We start from the raw sequence: 13,241 nt of genomic DNA, 5'->3' as shown, positions 1-13,241 counted from the left end.
GTGCGACGTTCCGGAGGCAGGTAAGCCATCTGGAAATGGCCCAGTTCTGTTGATCCTTGTATGGCGTGGAGAGAGATCAGAAGCAAACAGTGCCACTGTAAGAAGAATTATACTCTTCTAAGCCCATTGACACAGTCTCTTTGCACAAGACATGTTACGCAGGAACGCTCAACTGTAGAGAGACGCAATGTAATGTGAGCCGTGAAGCATAGTTCAAAAAGACAGAGCTGGCAGAGATCGCTCCTCAGAGGGTTTGTTAATTTCATCTTTGCCTCCTGGAAGGGCAGGTGAGATTGACAGATTTGAGGGAGGGGAAGATGAAATTAACAAGCCCTCTGAATTGTGATCTCTGTCAGCTCTGTCTTTTTAAACTACTCTTCCCAGCTAACATTGTGTCTCTCTGCAGCTGAGCGTCCCCGAGTAAGATGTCTTGTGTAGAAAGACTCCTATGGAGCAATCCTGCACTACAGAACCTAGTGTTCATGCAAGACCAGCATCTTTCAATGTGCCACCAGAGGAAAGACCCCCCTCTGCAACAGACAAACAAAGGTACAAAGAGAAGCAAAAGGCTCCAAGCCAGAGTAATGTAAAGAGTCAAATATTTTTCCTTCCCAGTAATTACCAATCTCTACTTACTTCCACCTTCCCACTTTGATCATTTTTCACTGAGCAATAAGTATGTTTCTTAGGACCACTTGACTTTCAAATATAATTTCCTGGTGCTCAGAAAATGTGAAGGCGATGAGGGAATAACCTCCGAGTTCCCTTTTTAAAAATAACTGTTTTTATTCTTGAGAGTAACCTGCTGCATAGAACAGCATGGCTCTCACGACAATTGAGGTATCTGCTGGGCTAAGGAGGCCGCTGTTGTTCGCAGGAGGGAAGGCAAAGTTCGTCAACACCTCGGTCTCAACATGCAATTACAATTTCCTGGGTTTTTCTGTTAAAATCTGCAATGAAGTCAGAAAGGAGAAGGAAACAATAAGAGGAAGAATGAGAAACCTAATTCAATCTGATTTTTTTTTAAAGTAAGCAGACTTGGGGAAATAAGGCAACACAACTAGAATCCTGCAACTGAAGACTTAGGACCAAACAACTTGAGACGATTTTTTGATAGTCATAGAATTATAGAATCATAGCATTGAAAGGGGCTATACAGACCATCTAGTCCAACCCCCTGCCCAGTGTAGGATCAGCCTAAAGCATCTCTGACAAATATTCATCCAGCCTCTTCTTGAAAACTGTCAGTGAAGGGGAGCTCACCACCTAGGCAGCTGATTCCACTTTTGAACTACTCTGACCATGAAAAAATTCTTCCTAATATCCAGCTGGTACCTTTCTGCATGTAATTTAAGCCCTTTGTTTTAGGTCCTACCTTCTGCTGCCAACTGGAACAGCTCCCTGCCCTCCTCCAGGTCTGGGTTCCCTTGGCCCAACTTTCATACCATCAGCCACTTGTCATACAGCTGGGAAGTCAGTTCTCAAGTGTGAAGAGCCACTGTTGAATCCAGGATTGCTTTGGCTCCCTCCCCATTTTCCAGACCTGAAATGACCCCCAGATTTTGCTATGTGCCCCACTGGGAAGTTGCACCTGTACTAATGGATTACATGTGCAAAGAGCACCTCCCTCAGGGCCTTTCAGCCCAGAAAAACAGAGCAAGCAGAAGGCTGAAGCCTTTCTCCCCATTCTTCAGTGGAGCTGCCAACCTCCAAGTGGAGCCTGGAGTTCTCCCAGAATTACAACTGATCTCTAGATCTGTTCCCCTGGAAGAAATGGCAGCTTCAGAGGGTGATCTATATGGTCTGCTGAGTTCCCTCCCCTCTCCAGGATCCACCCCCAAATCTCCAGGAACTTCCCATCCTGGAGTTGGCAAGCCTATGATGTGGCCCCAATGCTAACTGAGACCCCACATGTTTGGGAACTACCCTCCCAGCAGGGTGACATATAACTGATGATATGATGGGATATTACAGGGCCAAGCTACAAGTGACGAATGACCCTTGCCTGGCAAGTGAACAGACTCGCATGTATTCCTCCCTGTTCACTTGCCATTCACTTGGAGCACAAGTGAATGGCAAGTGAACAGGGAGGAATACACGTGAGTCTGTTCACTTGCCAGGCAAGGGTCATTCGTAGCTTGGCCCATAGTGATGTTAATGCACCAAAACATGCACCTTATAGTCCACTACTAGATGTGTATAATCATTTACCCTAAAATGAAGTAAATCAAGAAACCCTAATTTATTATGGGGCTCTTTTCCTCCTTCAACAAAGCTCATCTTTAACTGGACCTGCCTGGGATGGGATTGGTGTTCTCAGCCCCCGTAGCCTGCCATCATGACAGAATGTGCCCTGCCACAGTCCAGACTTTTACCTCCAGTTCTCCTCAATTGTGTACAGGGAAACAAAGCAGAGCCTTCATTTCATGCAATGCAGCTTGACAAAATAAGCAAGACTGATGTGCCAATAGAAAACGCCTTAAAAAATAATGCTCCGGTTATGCTAGAGTGCATGCATTCTCAGACACCTTTGAGTAGACAAAGGGCCTTCTCATGTGTGGAAGAATCAATTGGGGCTAGAAACACCATAAAGAACAACAGAGCACGCAGAAGCCTTCTCATGCCCAAGCAGGAACATATCCTATTATTCCAGATTCATTAACCCAGAAAAATGGACACCCCATCAGTTACAGGCTCCTCGTTTCTAGGACAGACCAATAGGCACACACTGCTGAGGAATATTTATTAAAAGAGCAGAAAGAAAAGCTGTCCTTTGACCTGGCTTTATTTCCCCCTAAGCCTGGGGTTTGTATACTACTGTATGGCTAAAGTAAAGAAAAGAGAATTCTCATCTATGCTAAGCAGTCTTGGATCTTTGGCTCCCTAAGAGCTTCAAAGTGCCTGATATTTTATAATTATTTACATGCCACTATCAGTATACATGACAATTTACAGAGCAACTTATGCAAACAATTAAAAAACTAAGTCCCTGCCCAGAGAAGCTTATTTTTGGTGACAAAGTGAAAGGAAGCAAGTTAGGAAAGGAGGAAGCTAGGTAACCAGTTAGAGAGGTCAGCAAATGGAGCTGAAAAAATAGTTTGCGCAGAAGGAAAAAAGTGACTCTTTAATGTTGATTTACAAATATGGGGAAAGCAAAATCTGACATCAGAGCCAGTTTGATGTAGTGGTTAAGAGTGGTGGAACTCTAATCTGGAGAACTGGATTTGATTCTCTATTCCTCCACTTGAAGCCAGCTGAGTGACCTTGGGTCAGTCACAGCTCTCTCAGAGTTCTCTCAGCCCCACCCACCTCACAGGTTGACTGTTGTGAGGATAGTAATAACACACTGTGTAAACCACTCTGAGTGGGCATTAAGTTGTCCTGAAGGGTAGTATATAAATCTAATGTTGTTGTTGTTGTTTTTAACATCATCAGTGAACTTGGGATACATTAAATAATAATGTGGTGACAGCCTAGGACACCCTACCCCTGGGAGAGAGGGGGTGGAACATGGGCACAGCCCTATGGAAAGCAGATTTCCAGTGGCAAAATGGGAAGGAGAACCAGGTGGGGTGGCAGTAGCAAGAAAAGAGCAACCCCCACCATTAATGACACACAGGACTCCTTTAGTGTAAAGGCCTCCTTGAGGGGAATGGCTTGCCTGAGGAAGCTCAAGAGGAGAGGCAGGGAAAGAGGAATTGGGAGGGGCCAGGAAAGGAGGGATAAAAGGGCCCAGCAGCAGACGATAAGAGAGTAAGCTGATTGATGGCTGTGAGAGGGTTGTGAACAGGCAGTCCTGGGGCCTTTGCAGAGAGGAACGGACTGCGTACCCTAAAGCCTCACGGATTGGTGGTTCTGGTCTCAAGGGCAACCAGGTAGAAATGTCCACACCTAATCCAGGCAAATGGGCTACCCCCTGGCTTAACCCCAAAGAAGGGTGCAGCAGCCAGGGTAGGAGCTTGAGGACCTGGGAGAAAGATCCCTGCCAGGGCAAGAGGCCCTGGCAGTGATGGGCAAACAGGTGATGGTGAGGAGATGTGATCTGACAAGGCCGCAGGGTGATGGTTAACCTCTGGAATGGATGATGTAGAGGAACCGAGTGACTCAAGTCCAAGCTTCACATTTCTGGCGCATTGCCTCATCCTTGGCAAGGAGAAAAGAGGTCTCCTCCTGAAGGGGATGTGGCCCCTGATCCTGGGGTCTTCACAAGTGCTTAGTATTTATGTAGCATCCTTGAGGTTCAGAGTGTTCCCTTGTAACATTTGTAACACCCCAGCATTATTGTCTCTGTATTGTGGGGGTAGTGTGGTGAGGTTGAGAGAAAGAGGCTTGCCTGTGATCGCCAAATAGTTTTGTTGCAGAGGCTTAGATTTGAGCCTGGGACCTCTCGGATCGTAGATCGTGTCCTTAGCCACTGTTGCAAACCAGAACTTGCAACATGGCAAATGTCAAGTTTGTTTTTGGCTGAGTTGATGTTAAAGTTGTGCTTTCCATCTCGCACATCTGCAAATCGATGTTGAATTGTCCCTTTCCCCATTTTGTCTTTGCCATACACATTAGCTATTTTCACAAGTGGGTACATTGCCATCTAAAATGAACTGTATCATTTTCACAAAAACAGCGAGAGTAAATTGTGTGAAGTTTAATGCGGCTTTGTGAATCCCAGGCAATGTATTAATTCCACCACAGGAAATTCAAGTATTATTAATGCAAGGCACTTACTAGTCTAGCATGTGTAAGAACCACCACCACCCCCAAGTTAAAAGAAGCTCCCACCCAGCAAACACAATCTGTGGTGTTGCAAGCTGCTGAAAGGTCTGTGCCTACCCTGTGTAATTTGGTATAATGGAGATAATTGATAAACTCAAGAAAATACACCAATACAAATACAATTCCTTGGGTAAAATCAGCTACCTCCTTTACTGAGTTTTGAGATGGTCCCATTTATTTCCACCTTCTACTTCTATTTTTTTAGCCAATTGCCTGTCACATTTCTGCTTATTATTTTCTGTAGTCCAAACCCTATTTGGTGTTAATTGGATGTTCCAGTCATTGATCATATTGACTTGCACTGTGTATTCTACCTGGAGTCTCAGTGAGAAAGGCGGACTCTAAATAATGTAAATAAATAAAAGAGGAGATCTCTGCACAAGAAGAGCTAAACATCTGCCATCCGGACCACATTAGGAAAGTGAAAAGGAATTCTTTCTTTTGTTCAAAGTGTAAGTAAATCAAGGGAATAATCATTCTGCCTTTGCAAATTCATACATTTATTGGTTTCGCCACACTAATAAAAGTTCATTTGCATACCACTCTTCTGGACAGATTAGTGCCCACTCAGAGCAGTAAACAAAGTAAGTGTTGTTATCCCCACAATGCAACTGGGGAGCTGCGGCTGAAAGGAGTGGCTTACCCAAGGCCACCTGGTAAGTTCATGGCAGTAGTGAGATTCAAACCAGCAAAGTGCTGCATCGCAGCCCAGCTACTTAACCATTACACTACACAAATCCATGAGGTAGGTTAGAGTGAGGAAGAATGACTAGCCCAAGGTCACCCAGCAAGCTTTCAGTGAAGGCAGGGGATTCAAAATCGGATCTTCTGAAGTTTAGTCTAACTCTCTCACTACTCCACTCTGTGGGCTTTCTCCAGGATTTTATAGAATGAATAACAACATATACAGGGGTCATTTCGCAGAAAAAGAGCTGGAGGAACTCATTAGCATAACTCATTAGCAAAACTCATTAGCATATGCCACGCCCCTTGCCATCACTGGAAATGTGTCATTAGCATAACTGATTTGCATATGCCACTCCCCCTGACATCACCTATCCTGGCTGCTTTGGACCTAATTCTGGCCATTCAGGGCTGAAATTGAGCCCAAAATGGCAAAAAGGGGCTGAAAATGGCTGAAAAGGGGCCCAAAATGATCAGGACTGGGCCACTGCTGAACAGGAGAGTGATCCCACCACCCGTCAAGGGCCCGATCCGGGCTGTTTTGGCCCCAATCCAGGTCAAAACGGGCCCAAAATGGCCGAGAGTCAGGTGGGTGGGGCCAGCTGACACGTGACCTCTTTGGGGAACTGCCAGAACTGCGTTCCTGCGCATTCCCCCTCGAAATGAGCCCTGAACATATAAATGACGTAACTTGCACACTTTACATTATTTGTTCCTTTTATCTTGCACAATTTAGCTTTCCTGATTATAAATTTTGGATTTTGATTTGCAGTCGACTAGCCCTACTACTTTAGAACATTTCAGTTTTGAACAGACCCAATTAATATCGATTCAGTTGTTTATCACACCCATTTTTTATTTGAGAAAGAAGTTGAATTTGCCAAACACACACAATAAAGGAGGTGCCCCTGTGCAAGAAAATAGTTTACACAACCAAGATCTATTTTTCATTATACTAAGTTCCCAATACACAGTAAATATTCCAAAGCAGGGGATCCCCTCTCATCATCAAAGTCACAGCAAAGCACCACATGTGGGCCTGAAATTCCAGAACGAGAAGAGAAGCTCCGTGTGCACATGGGACAGAAACTGCAGTGCATGGAAGTTTGGGTTCAGAAATTATTACACAGCACTGCAGGCTTTATAAAACAAACATGTACCATTCAGCGGTTGCCGCTTTTGAATCTTCTAAAATAGATACATAGTGCTGATTCAGATGCCTCGGGCAAATTCTGGAGAGTGTGGGATACACATCTTTGTGAGCAAATAAATTCAAATTTCCCACAGCCGTTCTGCTTCAGTCCATTCCTTGAGGGGGCAAAAGCCCCTACCTATTTATTTAGTGATTTATTCATGTTATTTACATTATCTACAGCCCACCTTTCTCATTGGGACTGAAGGCTGATTTGCAAAATATTAAAACAATGCTATCAGGCAGCATAAGACATCCCCTAAACAACGTAACAGGGCTAGGATTACAAACAAACAAAAAATAACACATGCCAAACCATAAACAATGCAGAGAAAGAATTGCAAAAGTAGAAAACAATGCGGTAAGAGCAAGAGAATGCATACAATAAACAGTGTAATAGGCTACAATCCGGTTCATTTTATTAAAACACCTTTTGAATCATTCCATTATACTGCAAACTTATTTCCTTTTTAGAAATGTCCTCCTGAACATTTCCGATGTATGCGTTCTGTGTGGGATCCTTCTTGACCTTCTTCAGGCAGAGCATTCCACAAGTTGGAAGCCAGAACAGAGAATGCTCAATTAGCGGCAGCTGCCAATCATATCCATTTTTACCATGGCACCTTCAGAAAGCTTTGCTTAGATGACAAAAGCGGTCGTGGCTGAGGTTTTCCTTCAAAGGTTTCCCCTGTTTCCTGCAAAGGAAAGGAGAGCTTTGCATCGGCAGAGGAATATATGTACAGAGCTGCTCTCTCAAGCTCAAACACATGAGCTCCATATTCACATAGGAGTGCCCTTTGAACTCCAGGTCAATGGAGAACCTTCCATACGTGGTCTTCTCAATAATGTGAATCCGCAATCAAGCCGCTTTAGCAGCTGGTGATTACTGGGGTGGTTGCATTTAGGCTGTTCTTCAAAGTCAGTAAATCCCAAAGTACAAAAAGTCATTGGGAAATCTGTGAAGCAGAAAAGAAATTCTTCCTAGCCTGATTTGAAAATGAGTATTAGAAGCGGCACAAGGCAATAAAAACAGAGTTGACAAACCGGGCATGAGTCTCATTGACTCTAGAAAATAAATGTCTGTCTTGATATATAAAATAAATGCTTGTAAGACCAAGAGTCATAAAATGACAGAAATGAGTAAGCGATCGCTTAGTTCAAATGTGTTTGGCTCGTATTTCTCCAGATGCTTCCCCCCCCCCCACCTTTGCCGTCATTTATCATGCGGACAGACTTGCTGAGTCACATCAAACTTCTGCTGAAGCAGGATCAATGCACGTTATCCCTTTGTTAGAACATTGACGGATAGATCAAATAAGCAATCCACAATAGCCATTATCTAATACATATTTTCTTTAACATATTTATAGCACACCTGGAGGCAGATGAGATGTAGCCTGTAATCCACACTGAGCCTTTAAGACAGGAAAGAATTGAAATAGCTAAAACAGTGGAATCGCTGTCCTCCTGTAAATCTTTTTCCAACATCATGAATATACGGTAGGGGTGGGGCCTGAATATGTAGCCAGCAGTACCATTTCCGTGGCTTCACAGCATTTTTTAAAATTGCCACAGTTGTGCAGATCACATTGGTTGTGTATGTAGGACGTGTGTGATGGTGCAGGTTCACCTAAAGCATAAGAAGAGCCCTACTAGATCAGGCCATTAGTCCATGTAGTCCAACATCCTGTTTCACACAGTGGTTCTGAGCCTTCTTTATGCTCCCTCCCCCTAATGGAGGCCCCGCTCCCAGGGTGAGGCCCAACACCTGGGCCAGGGGCTGCCATATGGCCTGGCCGCAGCCCCTCCCTCAACTTCCACTGAGGGCACCCACCTGGGCTGGCTCTCTTGCCTCACTTGGGTGCTCATTCTGGCCAGCCAGGGCCCATCCTGTGTCGGCAGCCACCACGGCCCGCCTGCTTCCACCAGACCTATGCCCCACCCCCAAGAGTGGGTTCCTGGTGGTGACACTGGCCACTGCAGCTGCTGCCATCTGGCTGCATGCTGCAGTCATGCCTGTCTGGCGTGAGTGGCTGCTCACATTGCTGAGCATTCCAGTGGCGTCCCCACTTGAGCAGTGCAATTCTGGGGTGGCAGCAGTGCTAGGGCCACAGCTGGGTCCTCGAAGCTGCACCACCTCTCCTCACCACTCCTGCTGCAGCCACCTGCAGCCCCTCCTGGCATCTGACCTACAGTCACCAGCGTCATCCTACCCTGCCGCCTGGTAAGTGCCAAGTAGTACCTGGGGAGAGGGTGGAGGCTGTTCATGGCCTGAGGCATCCAGAGCAGGCTGCAGGGCCGATTCCAGACACAGAACTATACAACACATAAATAATACAGCAACTGAGTATAAAAAGCATATATAATGCAAATAAATCTAGAAAACCAAAATCATACATAATACAATAAATCTAGAATACCAGTGAGAAAAAATGGAGAACCAAAACAGCTGATGAAAACATAAGAAACAGAAAAAGAAATAAAATAGGGAATATTTGCTATCCAAGGAATTCCTCCTTATCACACAATGTTAGTTTTTGTAACACCAGGGCTGGGAGATGTTGCATCGCTCTAGCACTTCTTAGTATTCCCACTAAAGCGAAAGTAAATTTATTTTCTCTTCCCTTCTCCTCTTTAGAGACCACACAGGGATCCCTCTTCAATACTGCAAGGGGGGGGGGGGGGTGTAGAAACACACACCCACTGCATTAAAATGGGCTGATAAAATCAAAGTGAATGCTGTCACTGTTTGTAACCTTAGGAGAAACAGACCACCAGATGTCACTATGCCCCAAGAAGCAAAAAGTTTTTATGGACTAAGAGTTTTAATGTTTTACCAGCAAGTTAGTTAATTACCATGTCTTCAGCTACACCAGCCATGTTCCTCTGGGGCAGGCATTTCTGAACATCAGCAAAATAAAAGGGAACCACACCAAACAACAGAGAGGATGGAAGCAAAGAGCAAAAGGGTGTGATAAAAATGTAGAGTCATAAAGATGTAATACAAATCCCTGACATGTTTCGACGATCTTCCTCAGGGGGACCAGTGTAAATACACGGCGTCAAATAAGCACATTTTGAGGGGAAATGTAAGAATAAAGAATACGATTCTAAAGCACGAGAAGGCACAATAGCTGAGTCCCAATGCAGTTTAAAAATAATACCTTTAAGAACTACAATAAAAGCTTCAAAAAAGGTATGCACTTTGTGGCCAGAATGACACATTTAGCAACCTGGGCGCTGATCAGATGATACTTGGATTTGGAGGGTTTCTCAACATGGTTTCAGGCTCTCAGACTTCTTTCCCCTCCCCTCCCAGTGTTCTCAGCTGCTCTGTGTTAATTTGAGCATGAGTATCCCTGCCCTTTCAGCCCAATCTGGATGGCCCAAGCTAGCCTGAGCTCATCAGATCTCAGAAGCTAAGCAGAATCAGTCCTGGTTAGTACTTGGATGGAGACTACCAAAGAAGTCCAGAGTTGCTATGGAGAGGTAGGCAATGGCAACCATCTCTGTTCATCTCTTGCCTTGAAAACCCTAGGGTTGCCAGCTCCAGGTTGGAAAATTCCTGGAGATTTGGGGGTGAATCCTGGAGAAGGCAAGGCTTGGGACCTCAGTGGGGTATAATACCATACAGTCCAACCTCCAAAGCAGCCATTTTCTCCAGGGGACCTGATCTCTGTGGCTTGGAGATCAGTTGTAATTCCAGGAGATCTCCAGCCACCACCTCAAGGCCGACAACCCTAGTTGCAACTTGAAGGCACCTTACAACGCACGCACATCATTTCAGCCTGGTGATACACTAGAGCATCAGAGTATTCTATGTTCAATAAACCTGAGATACTTAGAAGAGACGAGACAAAAGGGTCTGGAATCAGAAAGTAACTATTTCTGACCCATCCCATGGACAGGAAGATGAGCAGGTTCTCAAACAAATGTCCTGCACATCCAAAAATCTAATCTGCTTTCCAAATTAGTTCCCTAGAGATAGCTAGTGGTAACTACAGCCTGGGGAGAAATGCTGACTAATTACATACCATAGTGACAAATTCCAGAGGGATACCTGTTGGCAGTGGCTAGAAGAACAGAGGAATAGATCCTGTGCTCTGCTAACGGCAGACCCCTCCATCTACATAAGGAGCCATCCATCTTCCAGTGCAAGGCGCATTGCTCCAGCAACAGAGACATGTTCCGTTGGTGGCAGACAACTTGCACCAGCAATAACTGCTCTGAATATGAGAAACGAAAATGCATACAAATGATACAGGTTGCAGAATCAAGTTTTGCTGTTGGAGAATTTTACACACACACACACACACTCACAGGTTAGTGCTGAACCCACATTACCTCTAGGTATGTATGTGATTATTATTTCTTTGAATGTAACTGCAAAGAAAAAAGATGGCAATAAACTGAGAAGTATCAAAAAATTGCTGCCTCAGCACCAGTCTACATTTCAATCAGGAAAGAAAGACACTCAGATATGTAGTTGACTTCCGCTGCTTATAGCCCAAGGGAAATTGACTGGCATCTAACTTTGCTTTTTAAAGACGCTGACTGCTGGTTCCCCTCCCCAAGGGCCCTCCAGCAAGTTACAACAGAGATGATGGACACAAACAAATGGAAGAGTCTAGACTACAGAGCTAACCCAGTCCCAAAGAGAGGGCATTACATGCGTTGTAAGCAATGAAGAGCAAACACATATCGGGCATCAGCAATTAAGCGCATTGCTCAAGTCATGAATGGATTCTCCCCTTTGATTCAGTGCTGGAGCTCTCAACTGAAGACCAAAGTGACCTTGGAAATGCTCAGCTGGAAAACACACAATCGTGTTGTATTAGTTACAAAGGCAACATTTGTAATATATATGTCAGTGGTTTATAATGAAAGAGGATTGCTTTGTTTCCCTTTTGACCCGCTAGGGAAAAGCAGTGAGAATATTACATTGCCCTTCATTGGAAGGAAAGCATATTGGAGACTTGTGTATAAAATTTTGGGAACTGGAATGTGACAGAACTGGATGCCAATAAAGACCCCAAGCAAAATCAACAGAAGACTCACACCCAACAGAATACAGTCACCAGCTTTTGCAAGAAGCTAACACGGTTTCACGTTCCAGAATCTCACACAACTGAGAGCGGAACCACAAGTGACGCCTGACACAGGTTGGACACTAGTCAGCTTCCCTCAAGTTTTGATGGGAAATGTAGGCGTCCTGGTCTCGCAGCTTGGCTCTCCGACTGCTGTCCAATGGACTTTTCAACTGTCACTTGTCCAACATTCCGCCAAGCTGCCTACATTTCCCATCAAAACTTGAGGGAAGCTGGCAAGTGTCCAACCTGTGTCAGGCGTCACTTGTGGTTCCGCTCTGAGACAAAAGCACCCTTTGCTAGCCTCCGCATGCAGCCTTGTTGTTGGCTTTGATCAAAAGTCCCTCCATTGCATTCAGCTAGACAGTCCAATGAGCCAGAAAGGGTTCCTACTTAAGATCTCCAGATGTTCAGTGGGTTCTACTTTGCACGGTTAAGAGAGACCATGATTATGCCTGCATATTTCAGAGACCTCCCCACTAAATCAGGCACTGCTGGGAATCCCAGGATGTAGACTGTGAGAGAAGAGCTGCTTGAAGCCAGGGCCAGACTGAGTGGGGGGAAGGGGGTAGCCTGTCCCCAACACTGCCAAAGAGGGGGCACCGGGCACAGCTGTCTGCTGCTGGGAGCGCATCAGAGCTGGCGGCAGCAGCACAGGCAGCTGAGCGCAGGGTTGGGAGGCCTTCCGCCTGCCCCGCTGATGGGGCGGCTGGCTTGCCACGCAAGTGGCATGCTTCCCACCCCCGTGTAATGACATCACGGAAGTGACATCATCACGCAGCACTGTGAGCTCTGTGTGCGCTGTGTGCACGTGTGAGTGAGGAAGGCTGGAGAAGGGTTTCCCTGGGCACTGGCAACCCTAGATCTGGCCCTGCTTGAAGCCACTGTAGCTTCTTATTTACAGGATCTCATCCCAGGCATCCAGTCCTGGAGCTAGTATATTGTCATGTATGCCTGCCATTAATGTGTTTTGCATTTTGTGCTGATCATAAATGTTTGCTGAGGTTGTATTCTGTACACTGTATTGATAATCTGAGAGTGTGTAAACTGCAAACATGAAATGTACTGAGACAGTGGGAGTTGTCTGTTATCTGTTGAAGGTATTTACTTTCACTTCTACAGTAAGTGTCCTTGGATGCAAGCTGCGGGCAGCGAGCAGTGTATCTTTTCTCAGAGACTGAGATTATTTCATTCTGTACTATGTCTAGACTAAACTAATCAGTTCCCATGTAACTCTTTGGGGTTTTCGCACCAGAATGTTAACGGACCCAAAGGGTCCCTATAATTAACACTATCCCTTTTTGAATAGTCACTTCGGCCAATGCATTCATGTAAATCACTTGGACTGTATAGATCTCTAATAAAAGTTACTTCAACCAATGCACCTAAGTGCTTGCTGTGAGGGACTTGAGGATCGACCTGCCAAGGACTGACATATATCCTTGTACAACCCAGTGTGTGCTCCTATGTTGCTTCGGTTGAATTTTAATTAAGGGTCTACAGGATAA

This window comes from Eublepharis macularius, chromosome 6 (genome assembly GCF_028583425.1).
Source record: "Eublepharis macularius isolate TG4126 chromosome 6, MPM_Emac_v1.0, whole genome shotgun sequence".
NCBI lineage: Eukaryota > Metazoa > Chordata > Lepidosauria > Squamata > Eublepharidae > Eublepharis > Eublepharis macularius.
Note: the sequence above shows the minus strand (reverse complement) of the source record.